General features: G+C 44.6%; 1 long non-coding RNA gene across 1 annotated transcript; it reads left to right on the top strand.

Annotated features, from left to right (window-relative positions):
* The first annotated feature begins 1764 nt into the window (after positions 1-1764).
* Positions 1765-8848, top strand: LOC144583440 (uncharacterized). Its single transcript, XR_013537203.1, has 2 exons — positions 1765-2216; positions 6816-8848. It is a non-coding gene; the product is annotated as an uncharacterized LOC144583440 (long non-coding RNA).
* Positions 8849-20943: the final 12095 nt, after the last annotated feature.

Below are 20943 nucleotides of genomic sequence, written 5' to 3'. Positions count from 1 at the left end.
GGTCTGTACAGAGGAAAAGAGGCTTGAAACGCAAGGTAAATAATCGTGGATGGGGTAGATCTGAAGTCACCCAGGAGAGTAAAGGGCGAGGGTCGGAGGGGGTTGGAATATAAACAAACCACAGCAAAACGCAAATAAACTAGCTACTGACAGACACAGGAGTGTTAATTATCCAGACAGCTTTATGATTCTGTTTGAGGCTTTGCTGGACTTCTGATTCTTTCCGTCTTTCAATCAAAAAGGCCACATAGGCAATATTGTTATTTTAATACTGAAGTGTAAGAAAATAGTGTGTATGAACTTAAAAAAAAAAAAAAAACACTCCTCCGATCTATATTGATTACTGTTCTGAGGGCTGTGTTAAATTGGTAGACCGCTGTTTCTCTTTCTAACTTAAGGCAGAGAAAGATGCTTAGCGGGGGGGGGAATCTTAGGTTTGTGGGAGAAGTCTTCACTGTAAACCACATACCTGGCAAGTTTTGTTTCTGCAGTTGTAAACAGTGAGGCGGGGAACTGAAGGTCTTCCAAATAGATTTACTCATAAGAAAAAGAATCCTCTTGATTTTGCCCGAAGGGACCTCGCTAGGCTCTGGATAGGCTGGTTTTCAAAGCCGAGGATAATTTATTGTCAGCTGTGTAGCTTTGAATCACTGTGGTCACCCACTAACGATCAACAGCTTTATAACGTCCTCCTACAAATGTATACTCTGAAGCAAGTTCTTCTGAACTTAACGGGACTTACTCCCCTGGAAGCGAATATAGGATCGCAGCCCAAAAATAAGCCCCGAGCCCAAAGAGCGGCCTCAGCGTTTCGTTTTTGTTGCTGTCGTTCACATTAATGACGAATGTCAACAAAGGAAAATAGGCCACATAGACTCTCAGTCTTAACACGTGGCTTGCAAATTCTATTCATTCTAGTCGTGTGAGAGAGTGAGTGTGAGACACACAGAGAGAGAAAGAGAAAGAGAGAGAGAGATCCTTCCCTCAGAATAATAAATGTGATGATACCTGGCTGCTGGGTCAGTTAGAAGTAAGTTCAGGTGAAAGTGGCTGCTAGCCCCTTACATTATTTACATAGTTTCTGTTGTTCTTTTCCTCAGTAGGAAAGATCAGCCCCCTATCCCACCGCTGAAGGGATCGAAATTGTTTGTTGTTCCAGGAGAAGAGAACAACAACGCATCTAGCATTCCTTATTGTCTTCGCAGGATCCTGAATGAATTTCTTAAAAGCGTATTTATCGATCCGCCTTAAAGGCAATGGGTGTGATCCGTTCTGTGCGTTGGGACTCCAAAGCAAAACTAAATAAGGAAGCAAATTGCTGGACGTAAATACCATGGCGTCCTATGAGCAAGCACATCCCTACCGAGCGGTAACAAGCGAAGCTTGAAATCCACAGGGCTTCCCTTTGAGAAAACCATGCATGCATTGCAGCCGGCTGTACATCAGCTTGCACTCCCTCCTGCTCACGTGAATTTAGGATGTAACTGCGAAGCGTGTCAGGGTACCTCCGGTATAGATCGGGGAGTTTACATCTAAGCCCGTTCAAAGTGAAACCTCGAGATCTCCCTGATCCTCAGATTTGCGATTGAATTATTATATCCCCCAAACTGGAAAAGTACCCCCCTGCAACACTGCCTTTTGTTTTGTTTCCCTGTAGCTACCAGCAGGGTGTAAGGCAACTAAGATGATGCGTCTCTTCCAAACAAGGCCCTGTTTATTTAGCCCAGGTTGCACTGACTTTCTATGTAGGTTCCTCTTGTTTTTCCATAACCACTGATTGCCCTTTATTGTAGATTTAAGCTCCTTCGGTGGCGTATTGCAGGCCTATGCTCGTGCATTACTTACTTACTTACTTACTTACTTACTTACTTACTTACTTACTTACTTACTTACTTACTTACTTACTTACTTACTTACTTACTTACTTACTTTATTTGAAGGAGGGGTAGCCGGCAGAGTTTGTTTGTATTAAAAGGGATTAGCAAGGACTTTGCAAAAAGAATGGAGGCTTGCGGTGGTCCCAGCATCGGATAAAGAAAAAATAATAATTCCAGTTGCACCGCGTGTCACGAAGAGAAAAAGAGACAGAGGGTGGCCTCGCTTTGGAACCGATTGGATTCTCCCCCTCCCCGCCGCATCGGAAAGCGTGAGATCGGTTGCAGAAATCGATATGCATGACGACGCCTGGAATCCGGAACCCCAAGCAAGAGGGAAAGGTAGGATACGAAACCGAGTTTGTCTCTTTTTCTTTCGGATTTGCCTCTGGGGCAAACGGCGACGTTACTTTCTTCTACGGAGTTATAATCAACTTAATGTATGGGGCGGGGGAAGAAGATCGCAGGGATATCCGGGAAGTTGGCTTCTAGGGGCCTCCTCTCTCTCGGGATCCTTTCTTTTTAATTCGAAAAGATAAAACCAGTCTCACGCCGATGGTTTCCCATTTAATTCCTTTGACTTCAGAGTTTGACAGGCAGTCTCCATCAATAGAATAATGCTTACTTTTGAGAAAAAAAAGATACCTAGGGTGAGCTGTATCGGTCCAATCTTGTGCGCACTTTGATTGGATTAATCCCATCCGAATCCAGTGCAGCGCCGTTCTGAAAAATATGGACTTCCGCCCTTCGCTGATAATCTGTGAAACTGGTCTCCACGTTAAATTCGCCATTTACGGCTACAGTGTTCAACCCGCTTATTAAATTGTAAAATGAACTAAGCACCGATTTCTAAATAAATATGCCTAAGACTGCATTGTAAAGAATCAATAATGTACAGGTCTACTCAGAAGAAAAAGAATTGAATGAAACTTTCTCCGAGGTAAGTATGGATAGGATGATAGCCTAAGTATATGTGTTGGTACTACTGAAGTAAGATCCTTTGACTTCCAGGTAGATGCGAAATAAACTTGCGAAGAATTTCAGCCCTAAACCTCGAATTTAACCACCTTTATTCCGTTGATTTCCAAATCCAGGAAAGAATATGGTGGCCCTTTAAGGAATAACAAAAAAAATTACAGCGTGGACTTTTGTAATCAATTTAACTGAGCGTTTGAATTTCCGTCGCTCGAATTCTGTGGCGGGGACGGATTATGTGCCGTCTTCATTGTATGTCTTACTGATCACCCTCAACCACGTGTAGTTTTTGTATACCTGATATCAAGACGGCAATCCACGCTTGCAAAAAGTGACTTGTCTACTGGAGCTTGTACCGTCATAGGCTCGTCATTCCTTAAGATGCCAGGTGACTCCTTGTTTTATTGCAACGAGGCCTAACTTTGGGGAAACTGAGACCTGTAAGCTTGCTTAAGAATGCAGCGCTTCGCTCCACGATTAAAAAGGAGATAGACAGAAAGAGATGACATGCAGTACTTAAGATTGGACGAGGAAGCTTCCGGGTAAAATGTCTTGAGCGCCTTCAGCGCCGCGAAAATCAACAGCGACTGAAGTATATCAAGGTTGCTAGATAGGCTATGCAAGCGCCCTTTGGATCTTGTGACAGAAGATCTCTTCCTACACCGATTTTCTTGGGTCTCACGACCTCCTGTGGGACTCACTTCTGAGTAAACCTATAGAGAATGGCACTGTGAGGCGTAAAGAACGGCCTCTGTTCCTCCCTCTCTTTAATGTCCAGGGGTCTTCGGTGCTTGGCCGCTACGGACTAGCCTTTCTGGCTAGCTGATGGCAGGTCCACCCTATGGGGGTCATAAGGAAGTGAATCCAGTCCGGCTGCCCGGCCAGGTCTCCATGGATCCACCTTTCCCTTCAAGACGGGGGTAGGTGTCCTGCTTCGGAAAGCCAAGCAGCGCTTCTGGAGTTCCACTGCCGCTAATTTAGCCCAAGACACTCTCCAAATGAATTCGGTGTGTGTGGGGGGGGGGGGGGGACTTCCTCTATGGAGAAATTCACGCTTGCTGTTGGAACAGCCAGGGTTATGCCCTGGCTTTCAAAACATCCCACTTTCGTCCCCTGACCCACCCACCCCCCGAACTTGTAACCCCCCCAGCATGTTTGGTTGCCATGGCAATGGTTTTGGGAAATGACGACCTAATGTCAACCCAGGACTGAAAAAAACAGAAGGTGAGAACAATGCATTCTGGGATTTATAGTGGTGGTGGTAGTAGTAGTGATGATGATGATTCTCTTCGCAAGGGCTCTCGGGAACGGTTTGGCAATGGGGCTTGCAAACCGGAGGGAACGGGTGGGCTCCGTCTCCTTGCCTGACTCGGGAGAGATGGCCCTGGGTGGCGGGGGTAGTAGAGCCGCCTTCGCCCGCCTTGGAAACGGGCCCCCGCGAGAGCCCGCGGAGCTTTCTTGCACATTCCACGGTTTGGCAAACGCCGACCTAGTTATTTTCTCTCGTCCAGGATCAAATTCTTCTCAGGCGTACGATTTCACTTGAAGTCCTGCCCAGGAATCCTTCAAAGTGAGCGTTTGTCCCTGCTCTCATGATGTCAGGCGGTTTTCCCTGCATCTGTAATTTTTATTTAACTTCCCCCTCCCCTTTTTTCTTGAAAGGTGGTGGGGGGGGGAGAAAACAACTCGAAACGTGCGGGGATCAACAAACCTGAGGGAAATCCGACTGGAGCTGGAGGAAAACTAAAGCATGAGCCGGAGTTTGTGTGTTTACGCGTCGGAGCTTTAGCAGGCGTCTGGGCTACGGAATGTGAAAGACAGCATCTTGCGTGGAAACTCTATTTAAATCCGATGTTTAAGTGCCATCCAGTGGCGTCGCAGTTATTGCGACCCTAATAGGACTTTGAAGGTAGTGAGACTTTCAAGGAGTGATTTACTATTCCCAACTCCAGGAAGTTTGGCCCAGTAGAGATTTGAACCCAGGTCTCCTGAGTCCTAGCCCCTCCTTCTATCCACTGCACATGATATTGACTCGAATGCAGATTAACCAGGGGATAAATTCCCCTGATTTCAAAAGGATCTCCTCTCTTGCTGCCTTTAACACGGTGGACATCCGAATCCTAAACTCATAGGAAATTCATTCCGGTAAAATTTACTCTGCATTTAGGCAGAGCTGAATCGCAGCTTTCCTGGAAATAACTTTTGTACACGTTTGTACGGAAGGTCATCTCTTTGAACGCAGCAGGGGTTACATATAAGAAGATGTTGATTTCCTGTGCACATACACCAGAGCAAGAGGTTTAGTAGCTGGCAATTAAGTCAAGGAGCTTCTCTTCGGAAAACTGCATTTTAGATAAAAAGACAGCTTGAACACAGTGCGGCTTACATTAAATGTCATCCACGCACCGTTCAAGCAGAAGCAATTAAGATCTACGGCCACTGTAATATTCAAAAACGGAATCGTCAAATAACTTTTGATTTTTTTATCCTGCAATTCTATGCATGCTTACCATATTCAATTAAAATTCTCCTAAGAAAGTAATCACAGAATCGCAATCTTGGACAGTACCGGCTTATGTCATGAGTGGAGAAATAAATCCCGTTGCACGAACTAGGTTTCACTTTTGAGCAAGCATACTTAGACTGCATAGTTATCTTTGCACTTAGGGTTGTGTTGCTACAGCGCAGGCATTTCTGCTTAAATGCCGTGTTTAAGGAAAATAATAACAATTGTTCAAAAAGGACTGTCCAGCAGAGATGCTTCGAAGCAGTATCTGGCTTTAGATGGGCGTTTCACTTTAGAGATTTCCTTGCAGTTAATGGAACAAGCTGTCCAAGTAAATACGATCAGGATGCGTTTTTGTGGTTCAGGGTCTGGGTAGTGAACTGATGAGAATCTGTGGGTCGGGTGTCAGAGAGGGGCCTAGGAAACCTGCCTTAAACTCAGATCCTAGAATTGTATGATTGGGGTAGCTCAAATCTTATTTTGTGGTCCACTCCAGCCATGTAACTCTAGCCATGTAATGTATTCAGGCTGCTCTTGAAGCTGAAGGATGGAAACCTGGCGCAACTGAAAACAGCCGGGGACCCAAGGATGACTATCTGTATACTGTAGTGTGTATAGGCAACCCAGGTGTGGCTGAGTCCTCGACCACAGGTTCCTCCTCGGGAGGCATACTTGCCTGCAGATAGGTACCATTGACTGAAATCTGTCCAAGCAACTCGGTACTCCAGGCAATAGATCAGAATCAGGTGGGCAGAAAGTTCAAAGGTGTGAATGCCACTGAGGTTAGTGGTTAGAGTTTTCGACTGGAATCTGGGAGGTTCAAGTCCTAGGCTCCACTTGAGCCAGGAAGCTAACTGGGCAAATCACTCTCTTGCTGAAACTGGCCTGCCTCCCCGCGTTATTTGGAGGAAAGAAGGTATTGGGAGGAGACCCACGTACGCTGCTTTGAGGTCCTTAGTGGAAAGAGAGGATATATATGTCAACAATGGTAATGATGCCCCGAGAAAGGAGCACTGACCACCAGATGCGTGTTTAGACATGACTCTTTGACCCTGTGCATCCATTCAGACTGATGAAAGCATGATCTTTGCGCATATTATTGTTCAGTTTCATCATATCTATTTGCAGTTAGTGCTCAGTTTCATGCTTTCTTTGGCGAATAATCTATTATGCTTATTGGTGCTTACTCCTGGCACGTCTGTTCAGGTAAATGGGTTCCGGTTTGCCCTCTGGGTCCCTCTTCCTCGGTCTTCTTTAAGTAAACCAGAGAAAGACAGACTTGAAACCAGACCCTGCCCTTGCCTTAGTGAGTCCCAGAGAATTTTAAAAGTCAGATTCATTCACTAAACAATCCCCCCTTCCCCACAACACACACATACCCGCTACTCTAGGCAGTAAACATTGTACAGATTTTTTTAAAAAAAGGAATAAAGGCGTTTCTTTTCCTTCTCCTCTTGCAGAACTTTCTTTCAGACTTCGGGCGGACTTAAATGGTCTTGGCATATCAAAGCACGTGTCCTTTGAAGAAGGTGTGTAATTGGCGTTTAAGGCATGAATGGAATTCCCAGATGTCTATAAAATAAGAAAGTGCGTTTGGCAGGTCAGTTCAAGGTGGAGCAGGTTAAAATCACTCGCACATGAAGGCCCCCTCCCTTCCTCCTCCGCTCCCTAAACAGCAAACCCTGTTTCCACTTTAGAAGGATCAAACACGTGATATGAATCCGGAAAGAGTTGCTACCCGATGGGAATAATCAATATTTGTTTTTAAATGCGATCTCTTTAATTAGAACCCCACCCCACCTCACCAGTTTGTACTTAATAGGTTGGAGAAGCAAATTAATAATGCATTCTTTATTTCAATAAACTCAGTCTTGCCAGGAGCGGGCTTCAAGCAGAAGAAAACAAAAGACAGGCCTTTTAAAGCGAGGCGAGGGATTTGAATGCGCTGCTTCTCTTAGAATTGAGATCGATTCTCTTAAATATCCAAGAATTTTTATTCTCTTCAAATGAATGTTTCGTTTTCACTGAGCACCAACTGCTATTTAATTGCGTGCAATTAACATAGCATGCACCTGATGGTGGATTGTAATCCAAAGGAAAGATGACAATGGATTCTTTCTTCTTACGGAGTAAATGTATTTCTCATGGTAGAAGCTCTCTTGAGCTGTAATCTATTCCACTTATACCATAATACATTTGTTTGATTTTAAGGTTTCACAAGATTATTTGTTTTGCTGAAACAAAGTGCTGGGTTTCTGCTCTGAAAATTAACCAGTCTGTATCCCAGTCAGCTAGAGTCTTTAAAAGTTAAAGCAGGTTATGAGTTTTAAAAGCAAAAGAAATCACTCTGTTGATTTCATCACTGCTAGGTTATATATAATACATACTTCTATTCAGAAGCAAGTCCCATTCAATTCAGCGGGACCTATGTCCAGTTAAGTGCAACATCTCTCAGAAAATACTGAATCTAACCTATTGTTAAAATAGGGGTGCAAATGCGAAGGACTTTACTCATATCAGATTCCTAACAGGATGTGCTTCTCACGTACAACTCTTTTTCAAAATGGTTATTAATACGTAGATGCATACATGAAATGGGAGAAAGAGAAGTTTCTCTGAATGTGGAGTATTATTTTCTCCCCTTTAACTGAACAACAACCATTGAGCTTGACAGAGAGTTCTGAGTGAACAGAAAACTAACATCTTTGGGGCCTTGGGTGATCTTAAGAAGGGTGTCCTTCCACTGTTCTGATTTCTTTCCCTTAGTCATCAGTGTGATTGGTCTCAATGCAAATGTGTGTGCACTTCCATTAACAAAGAATAATTAAAAACAAAATACTCAGTACTAAACAGCATGTCTCACAAATATGTTCGATGGAACTCACACTCATCAGGTTCCAGATTATAGTTTTTACTTGCAAGAAAGTTGTAGTAACTATTATGTGGCCTACTCCCAAGACAGCATCCATAGGATCTCCAACTTCTCTTTGCAGAAATTGTTCCTGGACTGCAATTCAATACCTTACTAGTAGGAGCACAGTGATATGTATGCCTGCCTTCCCAGAAAGAAGTCTCACTAAATTAAAGGGAGATTCCTCTGTGGTAAGTGTGGCCTAAGAGGGAGCTAATTAAGTATCTCAAAGTTGCTGTCCCAACAAATCTGTTAGTATTTCAGGTGCCACAGGGCTCTGATGTTACGTTGTCCAAAAGCAAATGAGGTTTCATTTTCCTGTCTTGGGGAAATCGTTTTCTTCAGAAACGCAAACCTAGCTGCTTCTGGTCAGTTTTTTTCTTTTGTCACCCAGTGAGTTGTTGCTGTTGGCCTGTTGCAAGATTGGCATTCTACTGTGCTGAACCTCAGTTTATTGGGCCTGCTGTTTTCGTTACTCGGTGTGTAAGTCTTGTTGGAAACCCGCAGTAAATAGGTTTTGACGTCTGGACCCCGTGGCCGTCAGTTGAAGGCAAGGAGACCAGGAGAACTTGCTTGAGTCTTTCCTGTTAAAACACGGTCTGGGTGAAGGGCATAAATAAAGGCAGTAAGGAGTTTGCTCATTTCCAAAAGCCAAGAGAGTTACTCTCATAGACAGTGAGTGGAGGATCCTATGCCTGCTTCTCTGGAACGAAATGTTCTTATTTTTCACTGTGGAAACAGTCAGACTCCTGGTGTATTCCTCTTGCAGTTCAGTTTTAAGGATCATTGCAATAGAGGCTGCTTTCACTTATCTGTGCCCACCTTACAATGCAATTCTATGTATGGCTGCTCCGAAGTATGTTCCCTTCTGTTCAGTGGGGCTGAACATCCCCCTCTGCCTCCTAAAATTAGTGGTGGTGATGAGGATACTGTACTTTGTGTATGTGCATGGGTTTCCTATGTTTTCAGAAATGCTGGAGAGAAGATGGCAGAAAAATGATGAAGCTGGCAGGGCTTCCAAGTTAAAATCAGGACTATTAGGAGTTTCTTGAGATGCAACACAGTGATGGTTATGCAGTTCTAGATTAAGTGACTAGCCCCTTGAGTTCTGCGTTAGAGCACTGTAGCTACATATAAAGAGAGAGAGGTGAATTTGGCCCTCCAGATTTTGAACTGCAATGACTGTCATCCTCCTCCATCAGCCATGTTGCCTAGGGCTGATGGGAGTTGCAGCCCAACAAGATATGGAATGCCAGAAATTGTCTAGCCCTAGTTTGTAGGTGTGAAACTGGGACCTCGATACTTGGCGGAACGCCTGCTCCCACCAAGATCTACCCGGATCACCTGCGCGAGCCAGGAGGTGAGGCTGAGGAGCCTGACGCCGAGGGAGGCCCGGAGGGAAAAGACGCGAAACCGGGCCTTCTCGGTGGTGGCTCCTCACCTTTGGAACAATCTCCCTCCTGAGATTCGCGTTGCCCCTATGCTGGGTACATTTAAAACTCAACTAAAAACATGGCTTTACATCCAAGCCTTCCCTCCTGCCAGCATTTAATTTAATTTTTCTCTCTTTTATCTATCTATCATCTATTATCTTTTGGAATGTTCTGTTTGTAATGATGTTTATGGATTTATATTATTTTAATTGTATGCATGTTGCTGTTAGCCGCCCAGAGTGGTATAATATACCAGATGGGCGGGATATAAATCAAATAAATAAATAAATAATACTGGGCTAGATGAGCAACTGATCTGACTTGATAGCTCCTTGTGATCTTTTGCACAGAATTCCCTCCAGACTCAATTGTCCCTAATGAGTCTATCACACCTTACCAGGAAGTCAGTTTCTTATCACACAAATCACAGAGTTTCATTATGTCATTGCCCACTCTATACCAAAAGATGGTTCTCAGGGATACATGGTTGAAAATGACTCTTCCTGTCATTGTGACCTTCTCCAAGGAAGCACAGGGTAAAAATGGATTCAGTGTTTCCAGATAAATGAATTTAAACTCTGGATTAAGATGAGTATTCAGGGCTAGGTCTTTTTATTCAATTTCTGGAAGAAAAGGATCCTGTTATTTGTTGCAGAGGGGGGGAACTCTACTAACTAATCTTGTGGTGGATAATGAGTCGAGTGATTAACTAGGACTCTGAGGTCTGGGTTTGAATCCCTACTGAGCCATGAAAACTCACTGGAATTGGTAAATATCTCACTTACCTTGAAAGTCATATCAGAGTCACTGTAAGTCAGTTCCAACTTGATGATGCATAACAAAGTCTTGTGGTACTTTCAAGGCTTTTATGAAATGAAATCCTTGAAATGTTCTATATACATTGGACAAGAACAAGTGGGTTCTGCGTCATAATAAATAAATTAACTGCAAAGGTCTCATACTCTTTTTTATCCTTTTTCTTTGTACAGCTCTATTCTTACTAGTGACCATTCTTGTGAAACAGGCCAGGCTGAGTCATTTATTCCTGAGCTCCTATGAAAATGTTTTCTCGCATTGACTCTGTGTGTGAGCACACCTTTGATTTATCTTTACTTGCTGGCTTGTAATCCACAGTGAAACTAAACACTGCATCACTATGATATAGAGCAAAAGCAAAGCCTACCGTAGCTGTGAAAAAACATACTGCTTATCAATCAGCCCATAGCACTTAAAACACTCTCTGGATGGTTTACAATTTAATTATGCAGGCTACACATTGTCCAATTCACTGATCTCAGAAGGATGGAAGACTGAATGAACTAGCTTTTGAATCTGGGTTGTGAGCAGAGATTTGGCTGCAATACTGCAGTTTAATCACTGCACCACAAGAATCTCAAGGGGCTGTGGATATGGATTAGTAAATATATTTAATAAAAGAGGTGGAAAATGTGTCCAACATGGCCAGTGAGCATTGAAGATACACCTATATTTAAAACAACAACAAACCAATACCCCCTGCCGTTGTAATTGCCTCACTTGTCTTAAAAGTTGATGGCCTAACTATAGGGAGTTTGCCAGTCCTCTTTGGCTGGAAGATAAAGGAAATAAAATTCTTGCTCTTACTCAGTGGAAGAGATGGGCAACTGTAGCCTTCCAGATGTTGTTGGACTGTAGCTTCAGCTAATATAGCCAAGGGAGAGGAATTACTGCAATCCAGCAACATCTGGGTCATGCTTCCTCACACCTGCTCTGTCCTATGTGCAATACAGGATTGTGACAGAAACAAGACCAGCATGTTACAGATATTAGGACTAGATCTTGTTGAGCAGGCTCACTTTAGAGAAAGGTGACTTTAAAATAAGAGATGCTGATTCCCCCAGCAAAGGCAAAATATTATGCAGAAATCTGTTGGAACTGAGGCTCTTTGGAAGGGGTTTTTGAAATGCTATACAATGCAACCCTATGCACACTTGCCTCGGAGAAAGCCCATTGCAGACAGTGAGATTTACTTTAACTTGAACACGTAAAGACAGGCACTGCACATCTTTGTAACTGCTTCAGCCAGATTTGGGGCATTTTCAGAGATATATCGAAAATAATAGGGAAAAATCAGATCAAATCATATATTTATGGCTTTTTAAATGGTTTGGGTGTTCAAGATCCATACAAAGTGAAGTGGGTCTATCCCACTGAAGTCAATGAGACTTAAAAGCAGGTCTCAGAAAAGTTTCGTTTTTGGACTACAGCTTCCCAAATCCCCCAAAAGGTAAGATTTCCAAGATTGTTATTAAGTTTCTTTGACTTCAGTGGGATACATAGGCCTGTCTAATACTTCAACGCGACCACCTCCCAGATTATATAGCCTTAAACACGCCCTTCGCCTGTCCCGTGAAAGCCAGTGTTTAGCTGTGCACACTGATTTGGGTGGTGCAAGCCACTTACTTTCTTTACAAGAAAAGCCTCGGCTCTGAAGACACCAAATCGCGGTGATTACAAGGATCGATGTCATCGACGCCGTGGAGGTGTCGAATGTCGACCTGAGGCTTTAACACCGCTGTTTTGCACCCTTCATTGGCAGGACGGTTTTTCTCTCTGTAAAACGGGCACAAAACAACTTACTTTCCAGTGCTTTACGGTAAGGATGGCTGAGAGGGACACAGCGAAACAGTCCAGAAAAGTCAAAAGGTTATTGAATGAATTTCAGAAAGTGCTTTTTTCGGTGGGAACTCGGAGCTAAAGTTCTTTTTAATTCCGAGCATCTTTGAGAATGTCATCCTGTAGGAAGATGCGGGCGGGGCGGGTCGTTCCTGTGAACCGAAGCCAGTGTAACGCAGGTAGTTGCACACTGAAGCCAGTGTAACGCAGGTAGTTGCACACTGTTGATCTCAGCTACGGAAAATCCGGAAGCAAATCCTCTACAGCCAGCCAGTGGGTGGCCTTGGAGGTAATCCACCAGCTCCTCGGCCCAACTCGCCTCTCAACGGCTGGGTCCTGTGGTTGTCGTCAGCTTCGGAGAAACGTTACAAGTAACTCGTTGCGAAAGGTTTTGAACTCTCGCTCGTGCATGGCTTTTCCGGGCTGTGGCTGTGGATGTCGTTCGGAAAATGTATCACAGTTTTGAACAAACAGAGCTGGGGAAAATGTATTGTTCTGGATCTCAGTTTCCAGAATCCCACCCACCCGGGACAGGCTATACTACTAAACTCCCCGCCCTACACCATGCTGGCAGGGAGATTAGCGGAGCGGTAATCCAAAATAATGTAACTTTTTTCCTGCTCTAGCTCTGAGCACGTAGGCATCGGTTCCCAAAAACTGCGGGACACAATGTATGTGTTTAAAATGGGGCTCTCAAAAAGGGAGCTGGCTGGATTGCTCCGTGGTTTAGGTTGGGAGTTCGATTCCCCGCTGTGTCTCCGGCAACTGGAGCCAGCCTGTGTGGCCTTGGGCAAGCTGCACAGTCCCAGGACGTCCTTAGAAGAAGGGAATGAATGGTAAGCCACTCTTGAGCATTCTCAGGAAAACCCTGAAAGGGATCGCCATGTTAGAATTGACTTAATGGCACACCACCACCATCCTCATTATTTTTTTTTAAAAAAACTATCCATCTTCCCTCCCTGTTTATCCCACGGCTGGATCCCTGTGGTTAGATGAAGGGAAAATACTTCCCCACATCCATTTTAACTATAAATTAAAACAAGGGCACAGTGCGAAGCACGCTTCCTAGAGAAACTGTCTCCATCCAGACAAATAAGAGCTTACTGCAGAGAAAATACGTTTAGGATGGAAGGTTCGGTATAAACCCTATTAATTCGTTAGCTCGCTCTCCTGCCTTTGGAGAGATCAAGGTAACGCTCCTGGTTCTCCTTCCTCTCTTTATCAGCACAACAAGCCTGTGGGGTAGGTCAGACCCAAAGAGCGTGTGACCGACCTAAGGTCGCCCAGTTTCACCGTTCAGTGGGGGGCTGCCCTTGGATCTCCCAGATCCTGGACCGTCCCGCACTCTAACCACTAGCTCTCCTGGCAAATATGCGGTCTTCTCTCTTTCAGGGATTCAACAGGTGAGGCTATCTTCTCCGAGCTCCGAAGCGCATGAAATGTGCATACTTCCCTTTAAGAAACCACGAGCGATGCTAAACGCCACCTCAATCAACCGTGGCTCTTGCTTGTGCAGTGCTTGCAAATGTTAAAGGCCTACCGAGAAAGAAAGAAAGAAAAAAAAAAGAATCCGATCCCCGCCCCGAGGGATTTACAGGTTATAATAGAAGAAAAACAAAGGAGACGGGAGGACAGCGGAAGAAGGAAAAGGCTTAATAGTCAGGTTCTGTTCGACAGACGTTTAGTTTCGTCCTGAGTTTAGCTCCATCCGTTCACGCTAATGTGTCAGAACCACTTTCTCGGACCGGCAGAGATCCACGTTTACACGTTACAAACTCCACACGAGTTCATCCTAGGGTGCTCTCCAGGCTTCGCTTATGTAGTAATGCATAGTACGGCCAACAACGGGGCGAACCAGTTCTGTCAGGCACTTCTGGAGTCTGGGGGGCGCCGGAAGAGTGTCCCGCGCAAAACTCCAAAGAAACGAGGGACCCTCCAGGCTGCGCTTTTTGGCCCCCGCCGCTTTATTGCCAACGGAGCATGCGCAGAAAAAAACCCTTCTCCGTCCACAGAGGAGGTGGAACGGCAGCAGTCATCCTCCCCCTCCCCCCCACACCTGCCCTCACTCAGTTCTTAATTTTGTTTACACAGCTGGAGGATCACAGCCTGTTGCTAACCGGGAGCACACGTCCATTCAGAAATCCCGCTCCCAACATGCCACCTCGCCCGCTTCCTCCCTGGTGCAGGCTGCTCTCGCTTACCAGGGAGTAAAAGCCGGCTGAGCAAACGGGGATCGCTTCGGAAAAGTAAACGTGCCCCCCTCCCCTCCCCACGTCCAGCCTCTGCGCGCCTCTGATCGCACCGGCGCCGTTCTACGAAACCTCCCTTTACAAATTCAGGAGGAAATCCGACTGGAAGGGAGGGCTCTCCCTTTTATTCCGAAATGCCCCGGTCGTACTTTTTGACGAGGGAAGAGCAGACGCTGCACAAATAGAGAGAGTTAGAAATCCACGGCCCCTTAATAAAAGAAACTCGCCGGTGTAACGCCGCCCCAGGTTCAGCTCCGCGATGCTTAGCCTGATGAAGGGTCGTGCAAGACTCGCAAGCTTGCCGACTTATATTCGAGTACAGATACCGCACACCCCTGGCTTAGGATTTCTCCTTGACAAAGTTTGACATCGCCACCGGGATCAGGTGCGATCGCTCTTAGAAAACAGGACTGCACCTCCCCCCGCCACTGTGGGATGATTCGTCTCCCTCATTCAGGAGCTGGTAGTCATAAATAACAAGCAGAATGAAAGGTCCCTCGGCTTCTTTTATCGGTGGCCTTCATTTAATCCAGCCTTCCCTGGCCCCTCTCGGATGGATCGGTCCCGTTACCTGGGGAGGATCGGATTCGTAGTCCACGCATCTCTAGGACGCCAGGTCTGGGACACCTGTTATATAGCACTATACCTTTTAAAATTTAAGATATCAATACCATACAAGACAGTCTTACGACATGACCGATACTCATTTATCTGTAAATTAAACAGATTTACTTCTGCGTAGAAATGCATAGGATTGCTATAGTGGGAGATTTATTGTAGTAGTCATTTGGATCCACAACCCCTTTATTAGAGAATTCATGAGAGGTTCCGCCAGGAACAATCTGTTACTCTTTAAGGTACCACAACATTCTGCGTTAGCCTTTAAGGTGCCCCTTCCCTCTCTGTGTGAGAACATTTTGTGCTTCCTTGACAGGGGCTGGACTCGATGATCCACGAGGTCCCTTCCAGATCTGCACTTCTAAGATGATGATAATGATTTTCTGTGAAGAGACAAAGGCGGCAGTTTAGCTGGTAAAAACAGTGCCCTGAATTCGGTGGATCTCTGCTTTTATTTATTCAAATAGTCTCCCTGTACCCGGAAATCTCAGGGACAGCCATGGAAAATCAAAGCAAAACGAGTATAAAACAGCAAGTATAAAACTTCAAAACAAATATAAAACAGCACAACACAACTGAAACAAAATCGGAGTAAACAGGGCAGACCAAATGCTCCTCCTTTGTTTAAGTAAGTTGTGCATCACGGATGTTTTTTCTTGTGATGAATATCTGTGCAGTATTCAGTGCAGAGGGCTGGTTCTGTATATGTTGTTGAAGATCCTTCTGGATTTTAATTTGTTCGCTTTAGAAGATGTTGACCAGGTGGCTCAGATCTGCATCTCCTTTGTTTAAATTTGCACTTCGGAGTAAGCGAGCATAGGATCGCGCCTGGATATCCTAGCCTTTTATAATTCGGCCAGTTGCCCTTCCTTTTTAATCCTGGGGGAAAGGATAGTTCAAATGGCTATAGCCACCACAACAAATGGGATACCTTGGCGGAGCCCCCACCCCACCAGCTTCCTCTTCTCTCTATTAGCAGTTCCATTTGGTGCTTGTAAACGGTTGACTAACGCCTTTAGCTGGAATACGATTCTGGGCCAAAGATTTCCAGGAGTATTACTGGCCAATTTTTTTTTTCCCCTTGCGTTTACAATATCTAATCTAAAGTAATCCTACCCGATGCCCGACTTTTCCATTGAATTGCCATAGTAAAACCCACCCTTTCTGAGCCAACGTGCGGCAGTGGTCAGAAATGTCGGGTGAAGATGGTCTGGCTCGGAGTTCGAATTCCTCCAAACTAGGAAGCAGGGCCGGCGCTCGGTCTTCACCTCTCGGCCCGATCTCCCTTTACAGGGTTGTTGTGATGATTAAAAAGGTAGGCCGAGAAGAAACATACGGGCGGCCTCGACCATTTTAGGAGGAAAGACACCTTGTATGGGGAACCCAGGAACTAAAGGGACGCCCAAGGGCTTCCTGCCGACCTCGTGCTAGTGGAGACGTTCGTGTTCCCTCGAAACTTTTCAAGTGCGAACGACGAGGGCGGGAGGGGGGGGGGCTCATCGCGGATGCCGGAGATGGGGAAAAGCTCTTTTCGCTGGGACTACGAATTCAGAGGCGCCTAGCCAGAGGCACTTTCGCAGGGATTCTGGGAGTTGTAGTCCAAGAAAGAAACTCTACTGAGCTCGAGTTAAGGCAAGCCGGGCTTTGCGGCTCCAAAAACGCATCCCCCCCCCCAAAAAAGGAGACTGAACTCTTCGATGCAACTTTAAGAAACACTCTCTTTCCTTTCTCCATCTCTCGCTTTGCAATGGCCTCGCCTTGTCCCGCTGACGCCTTGGGGTGGGGTGGGGGGAGGCAAGTTGTGAAGCCACGTGGAGATGTAGCATAATCAAATATTTCAGTTATGCCGCGGATGCGCCTCAGTCTCCCCCTCCTTCCTTCCCCCATCCCTATTTTCTTTTTTTCTCCTCCCCCCCCCCCCTCTTTCTTATGTTCGCGAGCTTCCCGGAGCACCTTTCAACTTCAAGGGCTTTACACCAATATAAACCAGATCCAGACCCGAGCGGGCTTTTCCTCTCTCCGCGGCTCCCTCCCTCCCTCCCTCCCTCTCGCTCCTTCTCCTCTCAGATCTAAACTTAAAACATATATCATAGATCGGTTTTCATCCTGCGAATTTAGGCCCAACCCCGGGACCTGTCTTTTCAAAGAGAGAGGAGGCTGGAGTCTGCTCTATTTAATCCAGTCAGCTATTAAATGTCCTCCGGCTTGAATCACGAATTTCAAACAGGAATCTGGAAATGGGGATAATGACAGTCCTCCCCCCCCCATCCCCGCCCCGCACACACTTTAAACTGAGCAAGAAAGAAAGAAAAGAAAGGCGGAGGGGGGGTGTGAGAGAGAGAACGGAGGAAAGCCGCTGGGTCGTTGATTTGGAAAATCCCTACCTCCACCAAACAACAACAAACCCCGTCCACGGTAACAATGCAAAGAATTTATCCTGAAATTGGAATCTCATCCCAGAGAGGGCAGCACAATTTCTAACAGGTTTTAATTAGTTAGTTCAAAAAGATCTCTCAATAAGGATGCTTTAAAAAAAAAACCCAAAACGTTTCTCTGCATCCCAGTGCAATTGGTCCCATTCATTGAGCGGGATCCAGATTTAAAGCTATTGAATAGATAAAACAATAAACTTCATCTTTGAGGTACCAGATAAGACATCCATGAACCACAAACTATCATGGACCTCCATTGTGCCGGTTCATGCCCATCTTTATTTATGACCTTTATTTTTGAACTTGAACATCTCTGTCCTCTTCCAGAACAGGGGTTGAGTGCCACTGCCCTACAAGACTGACCAGAAAAGGACTTGAATGTAAAGCCATAGTGCCAACTGGAGTAGGCCTGTTAAATTTGCCCTTGAATCCTGTGTTGACACTACGTAGATCCCATTGATCCAGTGGGCCTACCTACTCTTGCTTGGATTAGCCATTAGCTTTAGGTTTTCATCTCAACGCGTTAAAATTTGAATCTGAATAAATACATCAATGGGAAAGAGGGATGGCGTTTTGAAACATAAGTGGCAAAAGTCAGACTCATCCATTTGTTAATTCTCATGTTGACCTTATCTGGTACCTCAAAGACTAACAGGGAATAAAAGACTAATAATTAAAAAAAAAACCAGCACACTAATGTGTATGTTCTGCGCTCCCAACTCAGAACCGATTTATAGCAATCCTAAGAGGGCTCCCTTTCTCATAGTAGCTCCTCAAGGTAAAAGCCATAATGGAGAACCATTTTGGTGTGATGCTTAACATGTTTTAAAAGTATTTGAAAGCTTTAAAAATATTGCATTGTTTTATTTTTATTTTTTTATTGTTGCACTCCCCCCTACATCTTATGATGTAGGACCTACATCATAAGATGTAGGGGGGATATAAATGTCTAAAATGAAATAGCCACTCTAGGGACTAATGGGTGCCTAGGGGCTGAGAGTCCTCCTTCCCACTGAGCCACGAAACGTACTTGAGCCTGTCATGTTCTCAACTTGACCTACCCTACAGAGGGTTTTGTGAGGATAAAATGGAGGGAGATACGTTGCCACCATCTTGAATTCATTGAAAGGAAGGTGAGATCCCTCTGTAATAAATAGTAAGTAGCAGCAGGACTCAACTTGTGAGGCAAAAGCACTTGCTTTTTGTTGAGAAGATTGCTGAGTGAATGTTGTGGACAGAGGTTAGTGGAGCTGTATCTGTGACTATTGGGGAAGAGTGGAGTTTTCAGGAAGAAAAGCAAAGTCTTTCCTCATCTCCTTTCTCTTCTGACCAAGGTGCCATCCTCTTGATAAACTAGCCTCTTGCTTCTCCTAGGTGTTTCAAGCCCGAGGAGCAGCCCTTTGATCTTGAAACCTGGGGGAGGGAGGTAAAACATGTGAGGGGTCCCAAGGCACAGGGTGATGGGAGCACATTTTGCCTTTGATTTATGAACAAAGGCTTCTGCCTGACATTGCCAGATGTAGAACTTCTTGTTGTGCAGAAAAGCTGGAGTTTGGGCCATGGGGAGGAGGGGAAGAAGAGGTTGCAAATCCTTTCTTCCACAGCAGCCCTCATTTCGCTTTTTACTGAAGAGAAGAAGTGGCCTTTCCTTCAACAGTCTTATGTACTTGTTAGTTTGATGCCAATCTTGTCTAAAGTGGCTAAACAACAGCTACATCTAGTAAGCGGGATCTTGAAACCCAAAGGTCTCTGGCACTTTAGGGCTCTAGTGCCTGGGATTTTGACATTCCCCGGTTCTAAAAAGCACGTTAACTGGTGAGTGGTGGTACAAACTCACAGATCTTAAGCTGTGTTTAGCTGGTTCAAGAGCCCAAATGCTGTCAATATGTAAACATTCAGATTTTGCATGGCTGAAAATATTTGTTCTGATTTTTTTGAAGTCTAAATAACTCACAAAGCTTCATGTGGATCCAAATTTAGTTCTGGCTCCTTTAGAGAGAACTTGCTTTTCCTCAGAAAGCACTGGTTAAAAACAGTCTAATTAAAGTTTGGATTCCGCAGAATATGATACATATTGCTATTTGAAATGATCATTGGGCCATGGGCATTCATTTAGTACTGCATGGAGTTGTGCCCACCTTAAGACAAAGGTTTGTGTTGGCCAGGTGTGGCTTTGCCCAGATGAAACTTCTATGCCATGTATATTTACAGTGGAACCTCTACTTAAGAACTTGATCCGTATTGGAATGGTGTTCTTAAGTTGAAATGTTCTTAAATTGAAGCAAAATTTCCCATAGGAATGCATTGAAAACCGATTAATCCATTCTGGCTGTTTTTTGTTCTTATGTAGAGGCACGTTCATACATTGAAGCATTAGTTCTCATAGGAACTAATGCAAAACTGGTTAATCCATATTCTACAACTAGGGGGAGAATTTTTTTTAACTTAAGATGACCTAAGGTTAAAAAAAAAACGCAGGAATTTTTTCCCCATTCTTATCTTGGAGCTCCATTCTTAAGTAGAAGCAAAATTTAGTGAATGGAGCTGTTCCTAAGTTGGATCATTCTTAAGTAGGGATGTTCTTAGGTAGAGGTTCCACTGTACTCCTATTTCTGCTGTTACAGCTACTCCTTGTTCCTTTCCTACTAGAAGCCAAACAGCATTGTGGTTACTTTGGCTGATTTTGGATGGGAAACTCTGAACAACTCAGTTGTATTGCATCTAAACTAGTATTTAAGGGTTTCGGCCAATAAGCTCTTCTCCTTCCTTCACATGTATTTTGCATTGAATAAACAGCTGTAACATCCTATACTTCGTGTTTCTTGTTATATGATTGAAACATTCTAGATAACTGCCATTTTATGTTTTTTGATCTCTTGGTCATTACCAGTTTCTCTTAGTAGTTGGCTGGTCATCCTTTGGGACTTGTGTTAGGATTCAGGATTCCACACCATATAGATGAATTGAAAAGATTTATATAGATATAATTATGAACATGCTTTGAAACAAGCTGGACATGAAATTCTATTTCAAAACACAGAAGTACTGGACAACACCAGCAGTCCTTATGTTAGACTGAACAGGGAAGCCATTGAAATCCACAAACACCAGCAGAGCTTCAACAAAAAAGAAGAAAGTCTAAAACTCAACAAAGCCTGGCTTCCAGCACTGAAAAAAACAGCCTGCAAAAGGTCAACAAACTCTACCCAACCACAAGGGCCAGTGATCACTGCACACAAAAGACCAGCTAATGACGCCCATCAATCACAGTGACAGGTCATCTCTCCCCC

This window comes from Pogona vitticeps, chromosome 6, assembly GCF_051106095.1.
Source record: "Pogona vitticeps strain Pit_001003342236 chromosome 6, PviZW2.1, whole genome shotgun sequence".
Taxonomy (NCBI): domain Eukaryota; kingdom Metazoa; phylum Chordata; class Lepidosauria; order Squamata; family Agamidae; genus Pogona; species Pogona vitticeps.
This window is presented reverse-complemented; position numbering and strand designations above follow the sequence as displayed.